Genomic DNA, 13,911 nt, shown 5'->3' with positions numbered 1-13,911 from the left:
TCAAAGAACTAGGTCAAAGTACTTAAGTAAAGGTAAAAATAAATGTGTATTTTAATACTTAAGTAAAAGTACAGTGAAGAACACATTAAAAAATTTACTTAAGTAAAAGTAAAAAAAAGTTACTGCTTAATGTAATATTTTTGAGTAAAAATTACAAGTACCATAGCTACAGTGAATGCAACTATTGTTAACATTTTTATCCCAACAATTTTATTGCTCTACAATTCAATCTACTTGGCTTTTAGTAAAACCAAATGTCGATAATGACTGTCACTCATGTGAGTGCGTTTGTGAGTCTTTAATCCACCACAGCTAGAAAGGTGTTCAACGACTGCACTATCAGGAAGTAAATTGTTCAGTCTGATAAAAAGTTCCTTCAAATCAGGCCAGGCCACAATATTACTGATGCCTTTTAACTTTGTTTGCAGGTATTGATCAAAGGAGTCGCTGTCTGAAACACTTGACTTCCTTATAGCAAAGAATGCTTTATCATCATCATTGTCATTATCATCTGCGTTAGTAGTAGTGCTAATTCATCACTTGCAGCTTCATCTTTGTTGTCATTGTCCTGCTGTCCAGTTACAGAGAAGGCTTTCACAAAGTTAAAATCATTGTCTGCTGTTGTCCTAACTATTTTTCGTCTGATGGCAAACTCTGAATATCTTCAAGAACTGATGCAAGAATGTCAAATGTATGGAAACTCTTCAGTCTTAAGGCCAAACAAGCAGACTATCAATCCAGTGGACTGTCATGCCAATGTAAAATTTTCAATGGGGTGTCCAGCAGTCTATTGTGATAGAGACATAATATGTCTGTTCACCAAGAATTGCAACCGGCTTCAGCTTCATCTCCGTTTCAAAGTGAACAAACTCATCACTGTTCTGTTTGGCTGAAGACCAGTGACCAGTTCAAGAAGCACAGGCAATGCCACTGTTCTCATAGGCTATATTCCCTGAACACCAAAATTTAAGATGAGATCTTGCCCTAGGTGGTACATATATGTTGAAATACCCATGTAGATGTTTGGTATCTATAAATAATGTAAATTATGTATTTCTTGATCCAAAGAAAATGCAAGAATATGTAATTGCTAAGGAAAAAGGGAATGTTTCAGCCTGAATAATCTCACAGGATAATATACTGTTAAAACCTACTAGCGTGCCTAATGTGCTCCCCCTCTCTGATTGATTACATTAATTTCTCTTTATTTTGTTTATAAATTACCTGTATCTTGTCTCTCTTAACAATTGTGGTCAATATATTAACTATTTTTTCTGTGTTCTTCTTATACTGTCCAGTTTTTGGAAAGAAATAATTTTTACTCAATTAAATATTTCCAGATTCTAGCATTTGTACAAATATGAATGTAATATTTGAAAATGCATAAATAAAAAAATAAATAAGATGAGATGATCCACTGTGTGACAAGGTTTGCAATAGCAAAATCCTGTTCTAGGTTTTGCTTTCATTTGGTTTACTGAGGAATCATCATTTAGGTTTCTCTGTTACTTTTACTTTTTTTACTGTTAACTGCAAGCATCAGAAGTAACTAGGTAAAAGTAGTAAAAATTGGTAAAATTATTACTTTGGTAAAAGAAAAAGTAACACACTTTTCCTGTACTTGTTTACAAGTAAAAGTAACAAAACGTTTACTTAAGTACAGTAACTAATTACATTTGCTAGGGAGTCCTTTTACTAAGGTGCGCTGAAAAATGTCTTGCAGTAGTGTAGGTGCAGGTTTTGGGTGCGCGCCGATCCGTTTTTCAGCGCGCCTGTAAAAAAGGCCTTTTTAAAATTTTTGCTGAAAATGGATGTGCAACAAAATCAAAATTGCTGTGCATCCATTTTGGGTCTGCAACCTTACCACCAGCCATTGACCTAGCGGTAAAGTCTCATGCAGTAACCGGGTGGTAATGACCTACGTGCATCAAATGCCACTTGGTGTGCGTCCAATACGCGCGTCCAAAAATAAAAATTATTTTTCAGCTGCGTGAATCAGACGCACACCAAAAATGAAGTTACCACAAGAGCCACATGGTAGTTGGACAGTAACTAAATTTAGGCATGCTAATGCAGAGTTATGCTATTATTCTATAACAGAATTGGGGTGCCTTTCTGAATTCCAGTGACTTGTCCAAGGTCACAAGGAGCTGCAGTTGGAACTGAACCCATGACTTTGGTTGCCAGGATCAAAGCCTCCTGCACTAACTATTAGGCTACTCCTAATGGTTACAAAGAAGGTGAAATTTGAGTGGACAAAGAGGCAGAAAACAAAAAAGAAAGAAAGGAAAGAGCTAAAATTGAAAGACTGATATGTCAGAAGCAGGTGTAGTGAGGAAATGGAATGAGAGGAGAGAAAAGACAAATGGACAGCATCCGCTTAAAGAAGAATTAGCAGGAAAAGCAAGAAAGAGAAACTGGAACCAACATGATGGAAAAATAAAATGTCCAGTCCAGACCAAGGACTACTACTACTACTATTAAACATTTCTATAGCGCTACTAGACTTACGCAGCACTGTACAAATGAACATGAAAAGACAGTCCCTGCTCAACAGAGCTTACAATCTAAATTGGACAGATGAACAGACAGCTAGGGGTGGGGAAATTGCAGTGGTAGGGGTGATAAGTGAGGGTGTTGAGTAAGAGAGTCATGGTTAGGAGTCAAAAGCAGTAGCAAACAGGTGGGCTTTAAGCCTAGACTTGAAGACAGCCAGAGACTGAGCCTGACGTACTGGCTCAGGGAGTCTATTCCAGGCATAGGGAGCAGCGAGATAGAAGGAATGGAGCCGGGAGTTAGCAGTGGGGGAGAAGGGGGACGACAGGAGACATTTACCCAGTGAACGGAGTTCACGGGGAGGAGTGTAGGGAGAGATGAGAGCGGAAAGGTACTGAGGAGCTGTGGAGTGGATGCACTTGTAGGTCAAAAGGAGAAGTTTGAACCGTATGCGGAAGCGGATAGGGAGCCAGTGAAGCGACTTGAGGAGAGGGCTAACGTGAGTATAGCGACTCTGGCGGAATATAAGATGCGCAGCAGAGTTTTGGACAGATTGAAGGGGAGATAGATGGCTGAGCGGGAGACCAGCGAGAAGCAAACTGCAGTAGTTTAGGCGAGAGGTGATAAGGGTGTGGGTAAGGGTTTTGGTAGCGTCCTCGGAGAGAAAAATGGCGAATTTTGTTAATATTATAGAGAAAGAAACGACAGGTTTTGGCAATCTGCTTAATATGAGCAGAGAAGGAGAGAGCCGAGTCAAAGATGACTCCAAGGTTGCGCGCAGATGGGACAGGGAGGATGAGAGTGTTATCTACTGAAATAGAGAACGGGGGGAGAGGAGAGGCAGGTTTAGGGGGAAAGAGGAGAAGCTCGGTTTTGGTCATGTTTAGTTTCAGGTGGCGGCGAGACATCCAGGCAGCGATGTCAGACAGGCAGGCCGATACTTTGGTCTGGATTTCAGCTGAGATATCCGGTGCGGAGAGGTAGATCTGGGTATCATCAGCGTAAAGGTGGTATTGAAAGCCATGGGATGAGATCAGAGCGCCAAGGGAAGAGGTATAGATGGAGAAGAGGAGAGGTTCTAGGACAGATCTTTGGGGTACACCGACTGTTAGCGGGATAGATGTGGAGGAGGAACCACCAGAGTATACGCTAAGAGTATGTCGGGAGAGATAGGAAGAGAACCAGGAAAGAACAGGGCCCCAGAATCCAAGAGAGGATAATGTATCAAGGAGTAAGGTGTGATCAACAGTATCAAAAGCAGCAGATAGGTCGAGGAGGATGAGAATAGAGTAGAGACCTTTAGATTTGGCCAGTAACAGGTCATTGGAGACTTTGGCAAGTGTTGTTTCAGTCAAGTGAAGAGAGCGAAAGCCAGATTGGAGCGGGTCAAGAATAGCTCGAGATGAAAGGAAGTCGAGGCAGCGGCGGTGAACAGCACATTCAAGTATCTTGGAGAGGAAAGGGAGGAGGGAGATGGGCCAATAGCTAGAGGGGCAGGTAGGGTCCAGTGAAACATTTTTAAGGAGCGGTGTGACTACAGCATGTTTGAAGGCATCAGGAACAATCGCAGTGGAATGCGAAAGATTGAGGATATGACGGATAAAAGGGATGACAGTGGGGGAGATAGACGGCCCAAGGCAATCTGCTGCTTGAGGCAGGGATGCCGCCTCCACCCACGCCTGGTCTGGCATCTCCCCCTTTCCCTCCTCAACCATCTTCCCTGCATTTACCTTATTTTTTTCTTTTCCAAAAGGAGGCAGCAATTCCCTTAGGCTGCCCTGCCATGGTGTCACTGGCACCGGGCTCTTCACTCTACTGCATCCCACTTCTGAGGAAACAGGAAGTTAAGTTAAGAGGCTGGCCGCAGTAGGGAGAAGAGGCCAGTGCGGGCGGCAGGGCAGCCTATGGGAATTGCTGCCACTACCGCCTTTTGAAAAAGAAAAGAAATAAGGTGAATGTGGTGAAGAGGGTTGAAGAGGGAAGAGGAGAGTGCTGCTCCATTGAGAGTGCTGCCTGAGGCCCTCGCACTCTCAAATGTTTTAAATGGAATATGTTAGCTTTGAGAAATGTGCATAACGGATGTCTTTTTATTGTGTTCAGTAGAAAAGGAAATGCATTTCTGTTTTTATTTGTCCACTGTTACTGTATGTGCCACAGTACCCAGTTCAATTTTTGTCTTCATATTTTTATTTCTAATTTGTGATCCCTTGTTCTGTATTTGGTGAGGGTCTGCCAATGTGACTGTTATAGCAGATGGGGAGATTGGAGGGGAGCAGAGGGAATTGGGAGGGGGGGATCTTCTTTATTTTCTGCCCTGGGGCCCCAGCATGGCTAACACCAGCTCTGACTCTTGGGAATCCCCAGCCCCACTAGCTGAGGAGCTCCTCTGAAGGAGGCCAGAACGCCCCACTGAGCTTGGCAGATGGGGGTCAGCAGTTTCAATACATCTTTTAAAAGCTGCATTTTTATATTGGTACCTGTTTCAGCACAATTCTACATATTTCAATAATTCTGCTGCATATTTAATTCTGACAATTGAACTGACATCATGTTACAGAACAAGGGACTATACTGTCATGATGGATTACATCTTTCAGAGGGGCTTCACCAGTGACCCTGTGCAAGTCACTGGTGAAGCCCCATTTGGAACACTGTGCTCAGTTTAGTAGGCTAATATATCATCTTGCTAAGGATATAAAAAGCTGATCCGAGACATCCAAGAAGAGACTTGAAGACCTGAATATGTATACCCTAGAGAAGAAAAGGGACAGGGAAGATGCAGACATTTAGATATCTGAAAAGTATTAACGAGCAAACAAACATTTTCCAAAGACAAGGAAGCTATAAAACTAGAAGATACAATATGAAGCTGCAAGGAAGTAAACATAAAAGCAATAAAAGAAAACACCAGGAAATACTTTTTCATGGAAAGGGTGATGATACCTGGAATGCCCTCCCAGTAGCGGGTGTGGGGACAAAAACAGTGACAGAATTCAAAATGTTGTGGGATAAACATAGAAGACTGCTATGTAACAAGAGGATGGAATCAAAGCAAACCAAAAATGACTGCCACACTTCAAAACAGAGTCAAACGACAAGGAGTGGGAACTGGATCAGACTCTTCAAAAGCAGACTCAGGACTCGAAAATGAAATTAAAGGTGTTTTTTAAAACTGACTCCAGGGAGCAATCTAGACTATTATTATTATTATTAACATTTGTATAGCGCTACCAGACGCACGCAGCGCTGAACACTTGACATAAAGAGACAGTCCCTGCTCAATAGAGCTTACAATCTAAAAATATAATACAGACAGACAAGACAAATTAAGGGCGAGGGAAGTATTGGGTGAAGTGTCCGTCCCTATCCTAAAAAACTAAATTTCAAGTCAGCATATTCCCTTCCCAAAGGACAGGGGAAAGACCCTGTTTACCCTTGCATGGGGGTGGAGAGAGGTTCTGTCCCCCCCCCCCCCCCTCATTTCAGGCTAAGCAGGAAATGTGGTCCGGACTTTCTGGATCCAGGGGTGTGGAAAGCTGTAGGGCAATGATTCCCAAACCTGGTCCTGGAGGCGCTCCAGCCAGTCAGGTTTTCAGGATATCCACAATAAATATTCATGAGAGATATTTGCATGCACTGTTTCCACTGCATGCAGTTCTCTCTCATGAATATTCATTGTGGATGTCTTGAAAACCTGACTGGCTGGAGTGCCTCTAGGCACGGGTTTGGGAACCACTGCTATAGGAAGTTTCCCTAGCAACACAACCAATAAATGTTCCGCCTCCAGGACTCTGAATGCTTCCAGGAAGTAACCCTAAAGCCAGGCCCCTTTGGAGAGAAGGAGATGAAATGGTTTCTCTCTGTACAGCCAAATTCTGAACTTGAGTTGGATGCTGGTGATAAAACTCATATGTCCTGAACAAGGTATCTTTTTGTTTTCTCTCCATTTTTGGATTGTATAAAGAATGTTTGGACTCCTTGCACCCCACTAGAGTGGTTATTTGGCTGGTAACCACAGACATTAAACTGTAGGAGTGGGGAGTAGGGTGCTGTTGCTCCCACAGGGCTGTTTGCCTGGCACCATGTGGGAATTTGTGTTCTGGAGCAGTTTCTTTAGTAGATATAACTGCTGGGACTATGAAGCAGCCTGAATAGGGGAAACTCATGTTAAAACTGTGATTGATTTAACCTTGAAAGGAGAACTGAATCTGTTTTTGTTTTTGCTGTGAAAGTTGGGACAGGTCAACCTTTAGGCCTGGCTGGAAGTTGTCAAAGCCTGCTACCTTTATGGTTTGCTCGATAGGGCTTTCGCCTTGGATCCAAGTGGGCCCTAGAAACTTTGGGGACAAGAACATTTTTTATATGCACTGATTTGAGCGCTCTCAATGCTTGACATTGGACATATATCTTACTTTTTGTTCCTTGAGATATATATATATATATATACACTCACATACTATAGATAGATATTATTTATTTATTTATTTATTTATTTATTTATTTATTTATTGCTTTTCTTTGAGTTTAGTTTCAGCCACTGAATCCAAATTCTGCTAGAATTTTGTCTAAGCAGGTCTTACAGTGTGGAACCACCTGCTGAAGTCCTGGCTATATTTTATTTGCTAAGTTTTCTGCACCAGCAGCGACGTGTTTTCCTGCATTTTCTTTGCTTCCTTACACCACACTAGGCATGACATGATACAACCCCAAAGAAATGAATAAAGGGGTTAACCCGAATGGGTCTGCAGATACAGCCCTAAACAAAGAGTGGCATGTACAACGCTACCCACCCGACTGGACAGACTGGACGGACCATGCTGGTCCTTATTTGCCATCATTTACTATGTTACTACAGTATGTTATACTTTCCCTTCCCTCAGTTTTTTTTTCTTTCTTCTTTGGCTTTCTTTCCATACTTACACCTGTCCCTTTATCTCTTCTCTTTTGTCTCTTCTTACTTCCCTGGTTTCACTAACTCTTGCATATCCCTTCTTGAATCTCTTCAATGTTTCTTTCTCTTGGATTCCTCTTAAATCTTTTTTTCCTTCCTTCCTGTCTTTTATTTTTGTCATTCATATCTGTCCCTCCTACTTCCTTTCTTTCCATTCTGTACTGATTGTTTCTCTCAGTATAGCAGGCTGCTTTCTTCCCCCCTCCACCAACCATTACACACTCTTCTTCTCTATGGTGGCTGTTCTTATATCTCTTCCATGTCTACTATGTTTTCTTGTTTTCTCTCTTTCTTACTGTCAGTCCTTTTGTTCAAGCAATAAAGCTCCATACAAAAGAAAAAGATATCAAAACAGCAACACAAAGCCCATCATTTTAAGACTAACAGCTCCCAAAATGATTTAAGCTGCCCTTATTACATCTCACCCAGCAGAAGTGATGATGCAGCTAACTGTGTGCCTGCTTCTGTCTCTTCTCTCATAACGAGATTAGAAGGCAGACACCACCCGTGGGACCTCCTGCGCCCCAGTCTTACAATTACAGAGCTGACGGCTTCATACAGTTTCTACAGGACGAGTGTCAGATGACAATTTCATTAGGGAAGATTAAAGGCGGATATTAAAAATTACACAGTGTTATTGCACTTCTCCTGCCTGGAAGATGGGCTCTGTCAGAAAAGCAATGACAAGGCTGACAGATGTATTAGGGACTGTGAGGAAAAGGAAAGAATTTTAAAGATATATTTAGGGTGGGGCGAGGGGGAGCAAGATAAAGATGAAGGTGGCAGAAAGCATAGACAGGAAAGGATGCAGGGAAATAGAAAGGAAGCCTGCAAGAGAGCAGGGCCGCTGAGAGACACAGCCAGGCCCAGGGCAGGACCGCCCTCCCCACCTGGACTGCCACTGCACCTCACCCCCCCCCCCCCCCACACACACACACATACACACTCGGGCCGCCCCCCCCCCCCCCCCCCCCCCCCCCCCCACACACACACACATTCGCACCACTCCTGCACCTTCTTGTCACTGTGTCCAAGGAAGTACCTCTTTGCCTGTGTCTCACTACTCCTCCGGTCTTGGTCTGTCGTCTCCTGCTCCCGGGATAAGGATGATTGCATTAATGCGATATCGTATTAATGCAATCATCTGGGTCCTGGCATGTAGGAGAGAGACGGACCTGGAAGCAGGCTGGTAGGAAGAAGCTTGTTGGTGCCGGGCCTAAGGAATTTTGCACCCCTTGCCTCCCCCTCATGGTGGCCCTGCAAGAGAGTAACCATTCTTTAAGATTTCCCTCATATATGAAAGATAAGAAACACGCCCCATGATAAGATAGATTTACCATAGGGCCAGATTTTCAAGCAGCATGGTGATTATTTAAATGAATATGTATATCCAAACCCCACTGTCCATACAGCTAGTACTACACAATAACACAAGCCACTGTGCATTTTATTGCACTGATAAACTAGAGAACAGAGAGACTAAAGTTATAAACTTTGCAGGCTTTACTCTGTTTAGTTTGACGTTTGCACACATTTTGGGTTCTACTATGGGTGACCTAAGTCAAAACTAGTTTTGCACACAAACTAAAAGTATGCAAAGTCTCTGGTAGATATCAGCACACAGCCCATTTAAATCCCTTGTTACGGTAGTGAATATGTCATTATTCAAGAAAATGCAGAAAAGTATACAGTTGAAAATTAAGCCAGTGTTGGGCAGACTTCTACAGTCCATGCCCTGAGAATGACAAGGAGAACTCAAGATCAATTCAATTCAGGTCTTCGGTGCAGTTTTACATCGGTTAAACTAAGAGGTTACAATGATATGGGTGTGTTGATGCAGGAAGTGGTAGAGGGGAGAGGGTCGTAGGAGGAGAGGGACTACAGGATTAGGAATGACTGGTGCAGTGGGAACCTCAGGTTATGGTCTTTGGGAACAGAAATGTTTTTAGCTTTCTTCTAATGCGAGGTAGTTGCTGTCTGATCTTATGATGGTGGGGAGGGAGTTGCATAAGTGGGTTCCTGATACGGGGAATAGCAAGCGAGTTTATCTTGTTGGGCAGGCTGGATGGACCATACAGCTCTTATCAGCCATCATCTACTATCTGGTTGATATTCAAAATGATTTAACCAGCCAGAAATAGGCACTGACTGGTTACATCACTTGTTTGGGGCTATGTGCTAATTTTCAGCAGCACTTAACTGGTTATCACTGCTGGAAATGAGTGGTTAGCGCCTAAGTGAAAATTGGCTATTTTGGGGTTGTTCCAGGGAAGTTAGCAGTTGGCAGGTTAAGTGCCAATATTCATCACTTAACCAGCCAGGGTAACCGCATCAATGAAACCACATAAAACACAGTCCTATCGAAAACAGCATGGAGTTCAAAATGGCCGCCGAGTAGGTCAGACATATTTTTTGAGCTCCTGCGAAATTGCCTCAGAGTTTTTTGCTGGTTCCTTGTTTTAGCACCAACAAAACTTTCCTAATATGCCGAAGAGAAGGGGGAAGGTTGCTGCTGTAGCCCACCAGCAACCGAGACTCCCCCCTCGAAGTGGCCCGATTGATACTTTTGTTCAGCGGACTCACCAAGACGCAAGTACGCCGGTGAGCGACTCGCTGAGGTCCCCAGCTGTGGTTGGAAGCCTGTTGGGATCTCCAGAGCTGGAAGTTTCTTTAAGCCCTGACGCCCGAACGCCTCCACCTCCTCCAGGACAGCACGGACCTGCTCCTCTATTATCGGTGTCACTGACTCCAAACCCGGAAAGGGAAATGGACGAAGGAAGACTGAGGGCAATTAAAGAGCGTGAAGGAGCAGAGTTCACACTGTCACAGACATCAATAGAAGGAGGGAATACTCCTGCTGGGTCTGGACTTTCTTCACAACAAACGAAGGTAGGAACCTTTTCACTTGCTCTATTTCAGACTAACCCCCCCCCCCCCCCCCCCCCCGAAGTGACGCTTGATTGCCTCTGGAACTTAATTGCAGGCTTAGGAAAAGCTTTGTTACCACAGATACAAACACTTAAACAAAAAGTGGCTTGTATGGAGGAGACAGTAAAACGCTTAAATGTACAGGTGGAAAATCAAGCTAAAGCACTACAGCAGACACAAGAAATTCAAACTGTAATGCTAAAAGATCTAGCTAACCTGAGAAGGAAAGCAGAGACTATGGAAAACTTTACTAGAAGCAACAATTTGCGTTTTGTGAACTTTCCATATGTGAGTAATGTTGCACCTACAGAGATGTTAAAATTATACCTTAAAGAAGTGCTTCAGATCAAAGAGGAAAATATGCCTCCCTTCACACAAGTGTTTTATATTCCTTCTGGGAGCATGCGACAGCAACAACAGCAAGAGACTCAACCTCTGGATATATCTGCTATATTAGAAACCTCTGATACAGATTTAGCTTTGCCAGCTACGTTGGTGGCGACTGTGGTTTTATCACCAGATAAATTATGGATACTGAGATTATTCTATAAAAATCGGGATAAAAATTTTAAGGGGTTAAAAATGTATATTTTCCCAGATGTATCAAGGGAAACACAGCTACGCCGGAAACATTTTTTGCAGAAGAAGCAAGAAGTGATCAACTTGGGAGCAACTTTTTTCCTAAAATTTCCTTGCAAGTGTTTAGTCACCTACCGAACTGAGAAATGTATCTTTTTTGATCCACCCCAACTGCCGGTGTTTATAACATCTAGAAAGATGGAAGGAGCAGCTGCTCCATCCACCGATAACGTTTGATAAAATAAGGCGTCTTGAAAACGTCTGACCTATTGTTTCATAGTAATATTTGCCTGTTATTTTATTCCAACTAATTTTGTACATTTTGAACTCCCTCAATGTGGACTTATGTTGGAGTGAAGGGGGGAAAAAGTGTAAATGTTTCTTTCTTTTTGATGAGATTACTTGTTCACCCAATTTTTCCTGATACAAGATTTATATGCTTGTAAACTATTTGAAAATTTCATTAAAAAAAAAAAAACCACAGTCCTATCTTTATGCGGCAACCCACGGCCACTTAAGTTCTGATTATCGACTCAATGGGTTATGCGTTAGCCCAGTGTTTCCCAAGTCCGGTCCTGGAGTACCCCTTGCCAGTCAGGTTTTCATGATATCCACAATCAAATGGCTCATATAAACATTATAGAGATATACTGAAAGCGGAGGTCCCTGAGGGACTCCACAATCTGATCTTCAATTCTTAGATGTTTTCCCACTCTTCAAAACACTATAACTTCTTGTTCTCAGAAATGCTGAAAACCAGTCCAAAATTGTTCCTCCAATACCCATTTCGCTCAGTCTAAATAACATTAAATCATGATCTATGGCATCAAATGCCACAGATATATCAAACTGTAAAAGTATAATCTCGGACACCTTAGCTAGATATCGTTTAATTTCAGTTGTTAATAACAGCATAGTTTCAGTACTATGCATAGCACGGAAATCATGCTGAGAACAATACAAACCAGCAGAATCTTCTAGAAAAGAGGAAAACTGAGATACTAGCACAAATTTCCAAAAGCTTTGCCAACCACAGTATGCTAGCAACTGGTCTAAAATTCTCTACCTTAGTGAGGTCTCCATCTAAACATTGGGGTGTAGGCGTCAACATAATCAAAGATATTTCTTTGGGGTAAATTCCCTCTATTAATATGCTATTAATAAGTGAAGTAAGCCAAAGCAATATTGATGAAGGGATAGATGTAAGATTTAAAAAAAGGAGAGCAAATATCAAGAGGGCATCTTTTCTTCACAATCTTTCCAATATTTTTTTTCATTCTTAGCAGGAGACACAATAGAAAAGTCTTGCCAATACATATTTGTATTTTACTGTGTGGTCACTTATTCTGTACTTGGTGAGGGTCCATCTTTTCCCTCTGTTTACTAAGCCGTGCGCTAATGCCAACACGGCCCATTCACTTTGAATAGGCTGTGTCGGTACTGCCTTGCAGCTTAATAAACAAGGGGGTTTGTTCTGTACATGTGACTGAGGCCAGGTCTTCTGTTAGCATGAATTTTTCTATGCAACAATGTATAGTAATTTGGCTTGTCCAGTGTCCTTTATAACCAGTATCCATCTTTGTTGTCTTTGCAGTAAGCCAAGCTGTTGAATTCCCGAGATGGAGCCATCCGGTGAAACAAGGAGTTCTTATCAGGATATGTACATTGAGAGATCTCATCCATTCATCTTCTTACATTGAATGACAATTGTTTTGATAAGTACACATTTATTTTGAGAGATTTTCGAAGTGATTATTGTTTTTGTGGGAGCCATTATGTAGGCTCTCTGTAGATGAACCAACTTGTATGATGTATTGTGAGATCCATTGACAAACGTGTTCAAATTTTATCTACAAAAGAATACAGATTGGAAAATGAAACCTGATGTTGTAAGGGTGGAGCTTTTTTAAAGACCTATGACTTCAGAGAGACCAGAAGTTCTCCGTATGGTTGTGAGGTCTTTTTTTCTCCACTGTATGTTTTGGATTAGGTCCCGATACAAGTTGGTTGATTAGCAGAGTTTTTGATTGGTGTTCCAGTGAATACTCTCTTTTTTTCTGGAGTAATTGGATTTCAGTTACATTTATCCAATCAATATTGGGGTAACATCAGGGCATGCTAGGTAGGTAAAGTTCCTAGATAAAATAAATGACTTCTTCATAGAGCAGCTAGTTCACTAACTATCAAAAGGGGGAGCAATTCTAGATATAGTCCTTAGGGGAACACATGATTTGGTGCAAGAGGTAATGGTACTTGCTACTACTGGGGCTATTTTGGCAATGGGTAGCAGTAAGTGCTCCCCCCTTCCCACATGCCCATGTATTTTTTCGGGCTTTTTACCTGCTGTGGTAAAAAGGGCCCTGGCAGCAGGGGCATAGTCTGACCTCAAAGTGAGAGAGGGTCAGAGCCCAAAGTGTGGAGGGGGCACATTTTCATACGCCGCCCTGCCACTCCCCACCAACTGCCGCCACTGTACCTATCTTGGCTGGCGGGGGTCCCTAACCCCCACCAGCTAAAGCACCACTGCTGCACATACTTTGACTGGAGGGGTCCCCAACCCCTGCCAGCTGAAGCCTTCTTCCAGCACTGGTCTCCGGCGCCACCACATTTCCTGCCCTGCTTTCTCTTCCCCTCGCATCTGGCACACTTGTTTTAATGAAATTGAGCATGTGTGCATGCTCAGTTTCACTAAAACGAACATGCTGGACTATGAGGGGAAGAGAGAGCTGGGCAGGCAATGTGGCAGTGCCGGAGACCAGCGCTGGACGAAGGCTTCAGCTGGCGGGGTTGGGGACCCCCGCCAGCCAAACCAGGGGCCCAGAGCAAATTTGGGGGGCCAAGGCCCCTGTGGCCCCCCATAGCTATGCCACTGCCTGGCATGTGGCAAAAATGTCCGCCGCTATTACTGCAGGGCCCTTTTTACTGCAGCCTTGTAAAAGGACCCCTCAATGCTGGGC

The 13,911-nt window shown here is 42.9% G+C and overlaps 1 long non-coding RNA gene across 1 annotated transcript in view; it reads left to right on the top strand.

Moving 5' to 3' along the window:
* The window catches only part of LOC115462546, a 33,073-nt gene extending 20,304 nt beyond the window's left edge, over window positions 1-12,769 (top strand). Inside the window, exon 3 of the long non-coding RNA XR_003940888.1 lies at window positions 12,549-12,769. This is a non-coding gene — a long non-coding RNA (uncharacterized LOC115462546). The remainder of the gene's footprint in view (window positions 1-12,548) is intronic.
* The last annotated feature ends 1,142 nt before the right edge of the window (window positions 12,770-13,911 follow it).

This window comes from Microcaecilia unicolor, chromosome 2 (genome assembly GCF_901765095.1).
Source record: "Microcaecilia unicolor chromosome 2, aMicUni1.1, whole genome shotgun sequence".
NCBI classification, from domain to species: Eukaryota; Metazoa; Chordata; class Amphibia; order Gymnophiona; family Siphonopidae; genus Microcaecilia; species Microcaecilia unicolor.
Note: the sequence above shows the minus strand (reverse complement) of the source record. Positions and strands in the feature narration are given on the sequence as shown.